This window comes from Notamacropus eugenii, chromosome 6 (assembly GCF_028372415.1).
Source record: "Notamacropus eugenii isolate mMacEug1 chromosome 6, mMacEug1.pri_v2, whole genome shotgun sequence".
NCBI classification, from domain to species: domain Eukaryota; kingdom Metazoa; phylum Chordata; class Mammalia; order Diprotodontia; family Macropodidae; genus Notamacropus; species Notamacropus eugenii.
The window spans coordinates 274,436,544-274,453,611 of record NC_092877.1 but is presented as its reverse complement, the minus strand read 5'-3'; positions in this window follow the sequence as shown (position 1 = coordinate 274,453,611).

The window sequence follows — 17,068 nt, the reverse complement described above, 5'->3', positions numbered from 1 at the left end:
AGCTATTTCCTGTATACATCATCCCAACTCTTGACACTATGTTTTTGTCCAAGTATTCCAGCATTCTAGAAATACATTTTCTCCTCATTTCTACCTAATGTAGTCCCTAGCTAACTGTGAAAGACAGATTGGGTGCCATTTCCTTATATAAGGCTTTTTAAGGATCCCTGACTATTAGCCAAGACAGACAGAGACAGATGGAGAAGACAGTTGGAGAGGGAGAGAGTGACACACAGAGAGAGAGACAGAGACAGACAGACAGACAGACAGAGAGACAGAGAGAGAGACAAAGAGACAGGGAAAGAGTGAGAGAGAGATACAGAGACAGAGAGAGACAAAGACAGAGAGAGACAGAGACATAAAGAGAGACAGAGAAAGACAGAGAAAGAAACAGAGAGAGAAAGAGGAGAAAAGGTGGGAAACAACAGAAAAATAAAAAAAGTTCCCTCACCAATTTCATTAGGATTCAAGTGCCAAGTAGTATCCAAGTCTGTACACTTCTCTCTTCCACTTAGGCACCTGGCAGTGCTGGCTCTTAATGCTCTTATATATTTGGCAGTTGGCTGGTTGCCTAGGTTCCTCTTCTTTTCTTTTGGCAAAAGAGGTTCAAAAAGCCAATGAGGAGAAAAATGCTTTAAAAAGCAGAATTAACCAAATGGAAAAGGAGGTTCAAAAGCTCACTGAAGAAAATAATTCTTTAAAAATTAGAATGAAACAGATGGAAACTAATGACTTCATGAGAAACCAAGAAATCACAAAACAAAACCAAAAGAATTAAAAAATGGAAGATAATGTGAAATATCTCATTGGAAAAACAATTGACCTGGAAAATAGATTGAGGAGAGACAATTTAAAAATTATGGGACTACCTGAAAGCCATCATCAAAAAAAGAGCCTAGACATCATCTTTCATGAAATTATCAAGGAAAACTGCCCTGATATTCTAGAACCAGGGGACAAAATAAATATTGAAAGAATCCACTGATCACCTCCTGAAAGAGATCCAAAAAAAAGAAACTCCTAGGAACACTGTGGCCAAATTCCAGAGTTCCCAGGTCAAAGAGAAAATATTTCAAGCAGCTAGAAAAAAACAATTTGAGTATTGTGGAAATAGAATCAGGATAACACAAGATTTAGCAGCTTCTACATTAAGGGATCAAAGGGCATGGAATATCATATTCCAGAATTCAAAGGAACTAGGACCGAAACCAAGAATCACCTACCCAGCAAAACTGAGTATAATACTTCAGGAGAAAAATGGTCTTTCAATGAAATAGAAGACTTTCAAGCATTCTTGATGAAAAGACCAGAGCTGAAAAGAAAATTTGACTTTCAAACACAGGAATCAAAAGAAGCATGAAAAGGTAAACAGTAAAGAGAAATCATAAGAGACTTACTAAAGTTGAACTGTTTATATTCCTACTTGAAAAGACAATATTTGTAACTCTTGAAACTTTTTTCAGTATCTGAGTAGTTGGTGGGATTACACACACACACACACACACACACACACACAGCACAGGGTGAGTTGAATAGGAAGGGATCATATCTTAAATGAAATTAAGGGATGAGAGAGAAATATATTAGGAGGAGAAAGGGAGAAATGGAATGGGGCAAATTATCTGTCATACAAGAGGCAAGTAAAAGACTTTTCAGTGGAGGGAAAAAGTGGGGAGGTGCGAGAAAAAATATGAAGCTTACTCTCACCACATTCCATTAATTAACTCGCATTTTGGTATGAAAACCTATCTTATAATACAGGAAAGTGGGGAAGAAGGGGATAAGTGGGGGGGGGGGATGATGGAAGGGAGGGTAATGGCAGAAGGGAGCAATTAGAAGTCAACACTCTTGGGGAGGGACAGGGTCAAAGAGAGAGTAGAAGAAATGGGGGGAAGGATAGGACAGAGGGAAATATAGTCTTACACAACACGACTATTATGGAAGTCATTGCAAAACTACAAGATATGACTTATATTGAATTACTTGCTTTCCCAAAGGGGATGGGTGCGGAGGGAGGGAGGAAGAGAAGTTGGAACTCAAAGTTTTAGGAACAACTGTTGAATATTGTTCTTGCGTACAACTAGGAAATGAGAAATACAGGTAATGGGGTATAGAAAGTTATCTGGTCCTACAGGACAAAAGAGAAATGGGGATAAGGGAAGGGAAAGATGTTAGAAGGGAGGGCAGATTGGTGATAGGGGTAATTAGAATGCTTGGCATTTTGGGGTTGGGGAAGTGGAGAGATGGAGAGAAAATTTGGAACTCAAAATTTTGTGGAAATGAATGTTGAAAGCATAAATTTTAAAAAAAAAAAAAAAGGTATAGGTACAAAAAGAAAAAAAAGGAGAAAGGAGGATCATGCCAAAGGTATGAGGATGGAGTTTAGAGGGGGAATAATTACAAAAATTTGTTTGCCAGGATTCCCAGAGACTAAACAGTATTCACACAAACAGGCATCTAATATAGGTCAGATATATTAATGTCACATTCTTCTATATATATGCATATATATTTTCTATGATTGATCAAAATATATAACTATAATTTCTTGGCAATAATAGTTGTTTTTTAAATACTAGACAAAATTGCAATATCCATCAATAATTCCCAGTCCTACCAGATATCTCTGACAGTTAAGACACTCAGAAAGCAAGACAGCTTCAGGTCAGAATAGTCAGTATCTTAAGATATTAGCATTTAATCCCTGGACAAGTCATATAGACTTGGGATGCAACTTCTTTAGAGAATCAAGAATCCAAAAAGACTCTTTTTAACTTAGCTCTGCCTCAGAGCGTAAACTCCATCAGTCACATCCAGTCAACCAAACTATTTGAAGGGTTAAGGGAAGCAAATTACATAATTGTGTGCTCTCTCTCCTCTCATTCTGCCTTTTTCCTATTCCCCTGTTTGATGACCTGCTTGCCTTCTGTCTCTCTTAGTCTTTTGTTATGCTACGTGGTTTTATCTTGTGGCTTATTAAACCCTTTTTTCCACCACTGCTCTGTAAGTGCTGGAGGAGAGACAGCACTAAAAAGTAGAAGAAATTAAAAAAAAAAAGATTTCCATTAAGGAACCTACAATCTAGAAGTAAAACAGAAAACATCCACAGGAATAAAGAGAATACAAATTCAAATGTGATCAATACATAAAAGTTTAAAGTGCCATGATATTAGATAAAGGAACAACTTTCCAGCAGGGACTCTTGTGGAAGGATTACGTAGGAGTCCTCATTAATCTGGGTCTTCTTAAAGGCTAAGTGGAATATCATCATGCAGAGATGGGAGGAGGCATTTCACGTAGATTCTACAAAGTTATCATTGCTAAAAGAAAATCAGATGCAATTGAGGAATGAAAAGTGATCTACATTATAAAGTACCATAGAGAAGAAAGAGTAGTGGGTTGTAAGATTGTTAAGATGCATTCGCACTAAATTGTGGGTGACCTATTCCATTCTTCTCTACATAATGGTGATAATTGGAGACATGGGGGGATGAGAGTGGAGGAGATCATACAGTGACAGTCCAAGAAAGAGTAGAATGTGAAGTTATAGGCAATTCTTAGCGCAGAGGATAAAGCATTGGACCTGGAGTCAAGAAGACATAATTTGGAATTCTACCTCAGACACTTACTTGCTGTGTGATCATGGAGAAGTCACTTAACTTATGTTTATCTTAATTTCCTCAACTGTAAATAGGAGTAATAATATCACTTAAGGTAGCTAGGTGGGTGCAGCAGTATCCCAGGCCTGGAGTCAGGAAGTATTATGTAACTGAGTTCAAATCCAACCTCAGACACTTACTAGCTGTGTGACCATGGGCAAGTCATTTAGCCTTGTATGCTTCAGTTTTCTCATCTGTAAAATGAGTTGGTGAAGAAATGATAAACTACCTCCAGTATCTTTGCCAAGAAAACTTCTAATGGGGTCACAAAGAGTCAGACACAACTGAAAAATGAGATAATATTTGCAAAATGCACTTAGCACGGTACCTGGCACCTAGTAGATACCAGTGTATAACTGCTCATTCGCTACCTTTCCCCTTCAAGTCAAGATTTATTAAGATTATGATTTATTTAGGAATTTATTTGGCATACATCATTTTTTGGCACATTGAATATCCACATACAGTGTGAAGGAAGCCATTGTTTCCTATAATATATTTTTTCAGAGATGTCAACCAGCCCCAAGGATTTACACTCAAAATAAGATGTCAAAAAAGTATTAAAAATGGACCCAGCTCTTTCATTAATAAGAAGATTCATAGTCCCTACTCATGATATGCCTATATTAGGAAATGATAAACCCAGTGAAGGTAAAAGAAGATAAACTCAAGTAAAACATATGTAAGATGTGGCAGGATATTAACATACAACCCAATTATCCATAACAATGGTCATTAAAATAACTATCAACACTGCAAATCAATTCTCCAGCATGGATATGGTGAATGACTTCTTGCAATTAGCATAAGACCTCAGATCCAGTCATTTGCCTAGAATTGTCATTTCTAACTCCATAACTTCTCTTACATCTTCTCCCTTATCTCCACTCCAGTGACAAACATTTTACATCAGGTTCTTATCACCTCTAGCCTCAACTATTGCCATTTCATATGAAAAAAATAAGATCATAGAATTACCTATGATTTAGAACCATCCTCCAAATTTTACAAATTAGAAAACTGGAAGAACAGAGTGCTTGAATGACCTCCAAAGAGTCACATAGATAGTAAGTGTCTGTTGTTGGATTTGGACTCAGAACTATCTGACTACAAGTCCAATGCCCTGTTTACTATGCCATGCCTTCTAATTGGTTTACTTCCATCCTGTCTTTCCCCTCTCCATTTCATCCTCCACAAAGCCACCACAAAGGAAACTTAAGTGTAAGTTGACCATGTCACTGCTGGGTCACAAAGTTTCAGTGTCTATGCATTGATTCTACGATAAAAGACTAAATTCTCTATTTGACCAGTGCAAAGACCTTCATAATATGTGTCCAGCTTACCTTTAGATTTAGTATACATTACATACCTTTGCATAACAAATTCCTTAAAAGACCTATGTGCAAATGAATCATTGAAAATATTTTAAAGAATTTCATTATGAAAGAGAGATTAGACTTATTCTTCTTTGCCTTGAGGAACAGAAGAAAGACCAGTTGGTGAAGTCACAAATGAACAACTTTTGGCTCACAAAAAAAGAGAAAATCCTTTGTAATGAATTAGCATTGCCCTCAAGTAGAATGGGGTGCTTATGAATTCTCTCTCATTGGTGGTCTTAAAGTAAAGGTGAGATGATCACTTATTGTGGGGTTGTCCAAGAGGAGCACTGAGATCTATTCCACCTCTAAGCTTCTATGACCCTATGAAGTCAAAACAGGCTTTACAATTCTGATTTGTTTTTTAGATCAAGCAGTTGGGTCAGTTAGTTAATCAATTTTCATCTGGATAAAGAATTCCTTACTTTCTAAATGTTCCATATATCCTTTCCCTCCTAACACCATTTTTTCTCTGTAACCCAACTCAGCCCCAAGTATGAAATTTCACTATACAATGAAGACAGTATATGAGCTCCTTGTTTTGATAATCAATTAATCGATCAATCAATATTTATTAAGCACCCAATAAGTGTCAGTCATATACTAAGTATGAGGACAGGAATTCTTTTATTTTTGTCTTTGTATCCTTAGTTTCTAGCACAGTGAATGGTACATAACAGATGTTTAATAAATGCTTCTTAAATTTAATAAAAACCAATGGAATTGAAATCATTATCCCCTGGATTTCCCTCACTCCTTGGACACTGTACAGTGCATGTCCAAGAAAGTTCTAAAGGCCAGATTTTCAATACTACAGTGTAGAGGGTACTGGTCTGATGGTCCAGAGGACTGGGTTCGAGATGTAAAATGAGAGTGATGAGTCAAACTACATGATCTCTAAGTTCTCTTGAGGTCTCTCACACCTCTAAAAATTCTAATTCTTTCGTTCACTTCAAAATAGGAGGAACTTGTGTGCAAAACTTGATAATCCTCAGTTTTTTTTCTTTCTTTCCATGATAGACTTAATTAATTCCAATCTTGAATTCAAGCAGATGTAGAAAAAATAAAGGAAATAAGACTATAAAAGCCACTTTTAGCACTTATTCTCTTAGATTGCAAAACTAAAGATACAACCCCTGCTCTCAACTAGATACTGTTGTTGTGACTACTATATGTTTATATTTCAAACAGTCTTTGTTCAAATTCAAGGCTATACTGATTTTTTTCTAAAGGATGTCTTTTACTAGGGGATAAATTATAGAGGTGCTCAGAGAAAGGCAAGAAAAAAGTTTTCCTCAGATAATCTATAATGTGACCTCTGCAATCTGAACTGTGCTTTTCATCAAGCCCACTGTGGCCTTGAGTAGACACACGAAATGTAAACAAGGTGTTTGCAGAACAAGAAAGCCATCCTTAGCTGAAAAAGAAAATTGAACTCCAGCACTGTAGCTTAGAGACATAGAGATATAAAATTCCATGCTATTTCTTTTTAAATGTGGAAGGTTACGACTCTCTTTGCTGTGGAAAAGTAGAGACAAAATAAGGCAAGACATCCTGTTCTCTCCCATTTTTTTTCAGAACACATTTACTAATTAAAAGTGTAAGTTACTATAATTGGAGAAAATGTATGCTTACTTTTAAGTGGGTATAAAATCTTATCTTTGGAGGAAATATGCTCAGTGTAGAGGCAATGACCCTCCCCACTTCATTCTTGGCAGCAGGATCAGCCCTAGGCAAATTTGTGGATCAGGTAAAAATGTTCTTTGGCACCATTCTGCCCTAGAAATATATTTTAGTGACTCTCATTCCCTTTTATCTTATCCCCTTAAACAGAATTTTGCATCAAGAATATTGTCAAAAGAATATTGCATCTGGTGCCAGAGCGCTTGGATCAAATCCTCCTTCTGACATTTAGCTAACAGTGTGATCTTGGGCAAATTATTTTTACTCATTTAAGCCTCAACTTTTCTGAAATGTAAAATATGGGAGTGGACTATATATGAGGTAGATATTCATTGCAAAGTTTTATTTTGACCAGTAGAACAAAGAACTTACACAATGGTAAACATCATTTACAATAGCCACTGAAGCCTATACTGGCATTTCCTTTGGTCCTTCAGAAAATATATGGAATTAAAAAACAACTTCTTGTTGTGGAGTCATTTTAGAACAACTCCTTGGGATTTTTTTGGCCAGGACTCTGGGTTGGTTTGCCATTTCCTTCTCCAGCTAATTTTACAGATGAAGAACTGGGGCAAACAAGGTTAAGTGACTTGCTCAGGAGCACATAGCTAGTAAGTGTCTGAGGCCTAATTTGAACTCATGAAGATGTATCTTCTTGTTTCATAAAGTTCTCCAAATAGAAATGTCATTATCCAGCAATGTATCTGAACCAAAAGAATCTATTTATGCTATATGAATTGTCTAGATTCCAGACCAAGCATTAGGAGAAGCTTTCAAAATAAGACAAGTGGAACAAATGTATTTTGGCAAACTCTCTTTTTCACATCCATTAAAAAGTCATTCAATTCTTTGAAATGCACAGATGAGAAAGACTAATGATGGGTTAGATAAAAAAAATCTTTGCACAAGATGCATTTTTATATTTATTATCTACATTTAAGGCACTGAAAAGCACCATGAGATAATCTTGAAAATTACCTATTATATGTGATATTCTATTATCTTAGGTTCATTACAACTTGTTAGAAACTTTTTATTGATTCCAAAAGTCAGTGCCACATGATATAAACAAACCAAATGTTCCTGAGCTTCTTTATAGATGATAGTTATAGATATAAATAAGGATATATACATATATATGTAGATATAGAAAGATGATTTAGGCGTGTGTTTGTTACTGCTTTATTTGACCATACTTAAAATGATGTAATTTATTGTATCTATGATAAAAGATTTCTAAGCAATCTCAAAATGATCAACAAATGATATATTGTAGCATACAATAGTTAGCTAATTTTCTTTCAAGTGAAAATGGAAGTACTGCTTTGAAATAGTGTGATTAAACTAATTGGCAGATCCCATATATTTTCTTTAATGGGGAGCAACAAGGTTGTTCACAATAAATGCCCAATTGATTTATCAATATTTCATTCTTTAAATGTTTGGTAGAATTCATTTGTGAATCCATTTGGTCCTGGGGATTTTTTCTTAGGAAGTTCATTGATGACTTGGTCAATTTCTTTTTTGTAATATTAGGTTATTTAAGTATTTATTTCTTCTTCTGAAACATCTTATTCAAAGCACCTTAAGAACAATTTAATGGGAAAAACAGTGAAAATCAGCAACTGATACTAAACATTTGGATCAAATATTGATGAATGTTTTCAATTTCATTTTAATTTCCTGTTTTTTTCCCCTCTACTCTAAAGGTATTTCCAGAAGCACATTCAGGAAAGAAGGAACATAAATTTCACATGACAAAAAGAAATACCAGCTGAAGATTGATCTAAAATTGGTAGGAACATCAGAAAATAACATTAGTTCTGAGTGATGCTACAAGGTTACAGGGAGTATAGGAACCCATGGACTTGCATTCCATGCATAAATGCAAAGAGATAAAAAATAAGATGACACTGTAAGAATAACACAGAGGAGAGAAAAGTAACTCAAGTCCATTTTCAACTTTGACTAGGTTCTCCATTCATTCTCCCAAACGGGGATGTGGCTTGCTATCAAGGATGTTACTGAAATGAAAATGACCATAAAATTTTAGTTTATATCTTTTTCTTTAGACTAAAATATGCTAAACCATTTTTGAAATATAATTATCTATCATATTGTTAAAAATCCCACTGGGGAAGGAGATTCTACAACCTCCCTTGATAGTCCATTAGAAACTCTATCATCCCCTTCAGTCAGCAAATTCTCCATCCTTTTTCAATTAATGTCTCACTCTTTATGATCAGCTCTACTCAGGACAGAAAACTACACACCACTATTCTCCAAATAATACTTTTTTGGCCACCACTAGCCAAATCCCATTACACTGGGCTTCAAAACAGTACAAAATTTTGTTGTGCTGGGAATTACTGTACTAAATGTTGTTTGAAATAACTCTTGTTTACATGGTGCTTTACAAATTGTTCTTCTTACAATACATCTGTGAGGGACAAAGCAAATGATACTCTCCATTTGACAAATGAAGAAATAGATTCACAGTGACTTAGTACTTCATGAGCAGAAAAGACCTCAGAAGACATTTTTGTCTGACATAAATCTGAATCCCTTTTACACTATTTTCAATAAATGATCTGGATGGTCAACATCTAGCCAAATGAAAACTTGCTAACATGCTAATACATTATGCTTTTTTGAAAGTTTTTGTTTTCTTTATTAAATAAAAAAAAAGAAAAAAACCATCTCTGCAATTTCTACCCACTGATCCTCATTCGGTCTGTTGCAGCCAAGAAAAAAATAAGCCGTATCTATTCTTTTTTCAATATAATACTTTGCCAGATCATTGATGACAGTTATTTTCTCCTTAGTGAAGTCTTCTTTAGAAAAAGATACCTCCAGTTCCTTCAATTGATTCTCATAAGGCATCACTTTAATTTCTCATCATTCTGAATGATCCTTTGGATACACTTTAGCTTATCAAGGTCATACTTGAAATAAAAGTAGCATCCCAGCTGGGCTCACAGATGAGTCCAATTCCCCACTGTACAAGCAGGTTAAGTTCCCAGAGAGCAGTGATTAGTTTTCAGCTCTAGATTCAACCCATTGAGGACAATTAGCTTTTTACAAAATGTGTATTTATCGAAGAAATTGCTAGATAGGTAGATACACATTTGTTCAGCAATTTCAATCATGTCCAAGTCTTCACGACCCTATTTGGGGTTTTCTTGGAAGGATACTGGAGTAGTTTGCCATTTCCTTTTACAATCATTTCACAAATGATGAACTGAAGCAAACAAGGTTAAATGACTTGCCCAGGGTAAGACAGCTAGTAAGTGTTATTCCAGTTTTGTACTGAAGTCTTCCTGACTTTCTGACTGATAGATAATCTATCTAACTACCTGCCACCTAGCTAGACATAACATATTATATGTGTGTATATATATATATATATATATATATACTAGATATAATATATGTATAGAGAGATACCTATACACATAAATCTATAGCTGTAGATACTATGTGTGTGTGTGTGTGTGTGTGTGTGTGTGTGTGTGGTTATTTAACTATACATGCATATGTGGATTAATAAATAGATAGCAAGGACCAAAGTTATAAAACATTTCCAAGGACAGGGTCATACTCTCCCCTCTGAACAAACACTATACCTTGGAAGAATAAGTCCTTACCTCCATGATAAATTCGTTTAGGCATACATGTAGGGGCCTAGGAGCACCTCATTTTGACAATGAAATTTCTTTTATTTCTTTGAGCGTTCCCAGGCTTGATTTGGGGAAAAGAATTAGCAATTGACAAATTGTTTCATTGCTGAGCTGTGCTTACTATCTTCAGAGTAAAGTGTCTCAACTGATGACTCAATCCACTGGAGGATTAGATCAAGCACTAGGCTGCCTTGCTTTCTCCTCAGCTGATTCAGGTATTTGCTGCTGTTTCCAGTACTACTTGGCAGTGAGACCTCTGAAGGCTTTGATGTATGTCCTGGCTTCACAGCTCACCTGGATTTTTTTTTTTCATAATACTCTTTCATCTAAGATCAAGGAAAAATAAATATAAAAGAAACAAAAGTGCCATGCATTAACAGATATGTGGTGGACAAATGGGAGATAGTGCAGCAACAACCTTTCTGGTACTGGGCAGCTTCTAAAAGTTCTTTCTTCACTCTTTGACAGGAAGGGAAAGCACAAAAGGGTCAAGGGAGGGGTTGATCAATCCTTTTGTATGTGAGTTCTGGCTCAGTGCCCCTTTAGTCATAAGTCTTTCTGTTTCTTCTGCCAAGCGGAAGATTCATCATCACCCCACAGTGCCATCCCTAAAGTGACTTATGGACACCAATCCCCTACATATTGATTAGAATCATGCAGAGAATATTTAATATACTCTGTATGACCACCTTGGGAAGAGCAAGTTTGAGTATGCTTTAAAGATGGGGTCCTCATTGGCCAGTACAGCATTATATATGACAAGCAACTGAAAACAATGGTGTAGAAGAGTTCTTACCTTATTGAAGTATTGCAGAAATATTGCCTCTCTGCTTGAAGACCAAGAACACATTAGCTTTTTTGACTGCCCCATAAAACTACTGATTTATATTGAATTTGAAGTCCACTGAAACTCCCAGGTCTTTAACAAACAAACTCTTGTCTCTCTTATCAGGATTTTGTTGTGTTGATTTTTTTCTTTAATGGGGAACTTTACATCTACTTTTGTTGAACTTTTGTTGAACTTTTTCTTTTTCTTATTCATTTTGATCTATCATTCTAAACTATCAACAATATTTTTTCACCCTGACTCTCTTATTTGACATGTTTGTTTCTGGCTTTATATTATTTACAAAATTTGCTAATATTTCACCTATGAAATTATCTAAATAATTGATTAAAATGTTTAATAGAATGGTCAAATACAGATTAGTCCATTTAAGGTGTCCCTCAAGGTTAATATTATCATATTAATCATTATTTTTAGGACTGATCACATATCATGTTCTAAATGCATCTAACTGTATTAATAGCTTCACCAAAATAATTGTTATAACAAAGAGTCCAATCCCTTGCTAAAATCCAAATATATTTTGGTGTGGCATTCTGCTATTTTACTAGTGCAGCAACCCTCTAAGTTGACGAAATGAGGTTAATTTTATATGGTTTGATTTTGATGACTTGACAATCATATTTTTTTCAGTGTTGATAAAGCATTCTTTGAATAATACATGTTAACTTTTTTCCTATGAATCAACTTAACTTGTCCCTGGTAACATATACAGTAAAAGTCAGACATGAAATTTGTACCTGGGGCTTTCTGACTCCAGATTCAATAATTTTCTTCTGATTATACAATGCTACCTATTTAAGATGCCAAATAAGGAGGCCATATGTTGGATTGCAGAAATGCTTTTGCTACCCTGAAATATTAATTAGATTACTATTACAAAATAAGCTAAGAAAATCCATATTCAATTATGTCTTCTTTAATATATATTTCTAAGACCAATTAATCTTCAAAAAGAAGTCTTAGGAATTAAATCTTTTATAAGAATTACATGTATTTATTTTAAAGTTCTTTGATGGTTAATTTTATTAAGATCTAAAATCCAACCAGAAACATGAAGCATTTTATGTTTTGGCTTTTTATATATATACATATGGCTGAAAAGCACATTCATTAAAATGTAATACAAACTGAATAGCAATTCCAAAAGCATAGTAGCTACACATAATTATGCATACATGCAATATATGTATATACATTGCATGTATGTACATATATGTATATATATATTGATTTGTGTATCTGTGTGTATAAAATCCTGTATGTTCCAGGAAGGATAGGGATGATGGATCTCTTGAACTTGAAAAAGTTCTAAGAAGCAGCAGGGCTAAAGCAATCAGGTGTTCTTACTGAGTGGCACCACTGAACTCAGAAAAGGGGGACCATCAGGCTGCGTAAAGAGGAGTAACAAATTGGAAACAGTAAGTCAAAGTTCTCATGCTAATCTGTGAATTTTGAGCCTTGAAATAATGAGAACCAATCTAAAATAAATTAAATACCTTGAAGTTATTAATATTATCAGTCTTTGTTAGGCTAATATTGTGGCTTTTATTCCACAGTATGTAGAATAATACAGCAAGTATTTGTGATGCCTATAAAACTAAATTTGCAAACTTCTCTGAATCTTCTTCAAGTTTTCCAAAAGCTTTATTTTTTTTTTAGGTTATGTCATTCATTCTACATTGGTGCTATAACTGACTCTCATAAACATACTTCCTATTTTATTATATTGTTTTATGCTTCATAGACAATGGTCATCTCTTTGTAACTTCAGTTACATCTTTCTGTTTTCCATTCCAAATACAAATTTAAATGCTATCTATAGATACTGAAGAAAGTAAAAATCATATGTCAATAAAAATGTATTTTCAACAGTAAAATATATTCGGCAGGAACTTTTATAAAACTGGAGGCTGCAGATGGTAGTAACACTGTGCAATGACTTTTCATGTTACATGGACAAATATGATATGTATATCATACATTATTAAGAATAGAGGAACAAAATTTAAAATGAATAATAATTTAATTTGAATTTGAAGGGATAATATATAATTAGGTTTTTCCCATTCCTATATAAAATTCATTCTTCTTAAAATTCATTCTTCTTCCTTGCATTCATATAGTCTATGATAAAAAATATAATCACTGGTTCAACATGATCTTAGGTTTACAGAATTGAATCTGATTTTACATGTGGAAATGTACACTTCTGTGATGTTTACTTTCCAAGTGTATGACTGATGGCAGCTTAAGAATATTTTTTCTTTGTAAAATAGAATACACCTTCAAATCAACATTCAAAGAACAAATAGCTTTCTTTATCTTTCTAGGTGGTTTACTTTGTATTTTTAATATAATTCAATTGTCAACAAAATATTAAAAGAAACAGATGTAATTCTAGTAAAGAATTCCGTTTCCAACACATTACTGGTTTGCCTGCTCTTAGAAATATATATTATGGAAGACTTGGTTCAATGTAGGTTTTCACAGCTGTTTCATTTTTTTATTAGAAAAACAGAACTAATCCAACTCATGAATATGAATGAGAGTCATACACCACAAGAGAAGCTAAAGAATCAGTGAGCGGTGTTTTTCTGCAATTCTTTAGAGCTCATAACCTAAATATATGAGAGTAAGATTCTTAGCTGGGATGTGTGTGTATGTGTTTTTTTTTTCCCTTGCCCTCTCCCTGAGATTAAAGTTTCAGCATTTTCTACACCTAAGCACTATTAGAAAAACGTGTATAATGTCCAATAAAATTGTCCTGCATTAGTGATTCTGAGAAGTATTCAATAAATGGTTTTAATATTAAGCATATTAAACGAATATGCATAAAATTGTATTAAAACCGAATTACTCACAGAACATTCATTTTCTAAATTTAAGGATGGTATATTAAGGCCATAATATTGGCACACACCTACATACACCATCCTTTCCCTACCCCATCCCACACTACTCTCCACCAATTGGTTAATTCAGCACCAAGAGAGGGAAGATAAGCTGTATGACTCTATTAATTCAGGGAAATGACAATTTAAAAATCCATTCAAACTATGAATCAAAAACCACTACTTACTTACTACATCACAAAAAGAAGTTTACCTTGCTAAGTGGGGCTATCACCACTTTTTAAAAATAGAGAAAAATCCCAGGTTACTCACCTTTTCTATTTTAATAGGCATGATATTTTTCATCAGTAATTTGTTAAAATGACACAGTCAGCAAATTATTACAACATACCTACTGTGTATGTCCAGCAGTATTATAGGAGTTTCATTTTTGAGATAAAATCTATATAATTTGCTGCTTGAAAAGATTTATAGTTTCACTGAAATAGGTACTTCAGTTTACTACTACAAATGGCAACTCCTCTATTTCTTGTTACATGATTTAATGAATTATTATAAACAAAAAGTAATCATTTGATAGCCAACTTTCTGATGACAAGCATTTCTAAAAATCATCACTCTAGTACTCAGATGATAGACAATAGTGCATTGTTTAGAAATCTTTTTAATTTGATGGTATCTGCCAGAAATTGTTCAGTGCAGGCATATCCTTCAAGAGCTCAGGGTCACTTCCAGTGGAAATAGCACTTGGATGTTTGATAACTAATATTAAATGTATTCACCCATGAAATTTAAAGGGTCTATTTGCAGAAATATAAAGGGATGGCTGAATGCAAAAGACTTTTTTTAGGATGATAGGCATATATATGTCCTAACCCAGAACTGAAAGTTGAGCTAATGAAAGGAAATTATATTTTGCAACAAAAATGGCACAAATAATAATTTGAAGATATAGTTGGCATAATTGTCAGATTACAGTAATGCTGGATAAAAATCAGGATTTTAAAAAATCTCAATAGGATAGAATCATGAGTTAAATATAGTTTGTTGAAATTTAAATAGATAAATGTAATCCCTTATTCTTGACTCCAACAAAATCAACTTCAGTATTATAGGATGAGAAGCACGATTAACTAGTACAAATGATTGGGGGATTCCAGTTAAGTGAGGTTTTAAGATGACATGACAGTCAAAAAAAGTAATTATATTGTAAAAAAAGTAATTATATTGTAGATCCTATTAAACAACATATGCTCTGGGGACATGTTTAGTTTTTAGGTGCCACATTTTAGAAGGCTTAGGAGGTCCACTGACAAGTGTGCCAGGAGGAGAAAAATTAGGCTAGTGAGACAACTAGAGAATATCTGGCAAAGGGATGATACTGATAACCAGGTGGGTGGAAGAATGTTGTAGAAAGTTTACTTCTTATGCATATGTCCAGAATTTAAACTTGGGATCAGTAGATAAATTGGAAGATTATTTTACTAAATACAGGATTCTGTCTTGGATGCTCTTCTCTTTTCCATCTATATTACTTCACTTGGTGATCTCATCAACTCCTATGGATTTAATTACCCTGTTTATGTTGATTATTCTCAAATCTGCTTACTCTGTCCTAAACTCTCCGTTGATCTCCAGTGTTGCATCTCCAGCTGTCTTTTAGGCATCTCAAACTGAATGTCCAGTAGACATCTTAAACCAAATATGTCCAAAATGAAACTCATTATCTTTCCCCAAACCCATCATCACATCCTACCTTCCCTATTATTGTGAAGGGTAACAACATCCCCCAGTCCCAAACTGAATTTCTAAATATTTCTTAATCTTGAATTGTTCTCTTCCATCTTTATGTATTTCTATAGTCCCCAAACTACATCATAATACTACCTCGTGATCTCTGTCTATTAACATTCTTCGTTTCCTTCCAGTTCTAAATCTGGGATGTGATGAGCCTTCAGAAAACCTCCCCTGGACCCACCCACATCACCTATCCTCTCCACTAAAAAAAAAAAATTGTGTTATCTAAAACAAAGCTTTCTTGTACACAAGAAAAGTTTTAAGATTTAAAGAGAAATAGGATACTGGACTCAAAAAGTTCAGTGGTAGAAGAAGACAGAAGAAAAGAGAAACATAATGATATATACCTTTTCTTTGCTCCCTTTCTTTTTTATGAACATTTTATATTCATCTATTTTGGCTCTAAGTTTCCAAAAGATTTTTGTACATTCACAAAAATATGTAGACTTCCTTGTATGTAAGTGCCAATATTAAATTGTCTTTAATTGATTGCGGAAGGCCAAAATGGCCAGTTGATCTATTCAATTTGGTTTAGCAACCATTAAACTGAACAAAAAAAAAATAGTCATATGACAATTTTTTAAAATTTATTACAATAAAAGAGTTGATTTTTTCCCCCACGTCTTTCCCTAAGGAGAAAAACCATGCTAGGTACGATCTGAAATCTATTCAGTTCAACATCCTCCCTCTCTTTGTGGATTATAGAGATACTTTAATGACTGAGGGTCATAATTGTCCTACTTGAAATTAATAGTGCTTGTTTTGAGATGTTCTAATGATTTCATTCCAAATCAGTTTTAAAATCTTTGCAGAATGTTGCATAAAATGTAACTGTAAACATACAATATACACCAATCACACAATAGTTAACAGATTCCCAAAGTATCCTAGAAACAGAATAATAGTGGGTAATGTATTAAACATTCCCAAATTCCCCTCAGAAAGCCATTATATAGTATAATTCATTAATTTATCTGAAAATTTTATCTTTCTACTTTCAGCTTATGTAAACCCTCATGGTTATAAAAATAAAAAGTTCACCATGTTTACTACTTCTATTATTTGTCCAAAAATATTTTTCCCAACACGCCTCATTACTGTATCTTTATCACGCTTTTCTTGTCGCTAAGGCATTCCAGTATTTTTCTTCTACTCCTCACTATTCATGAAG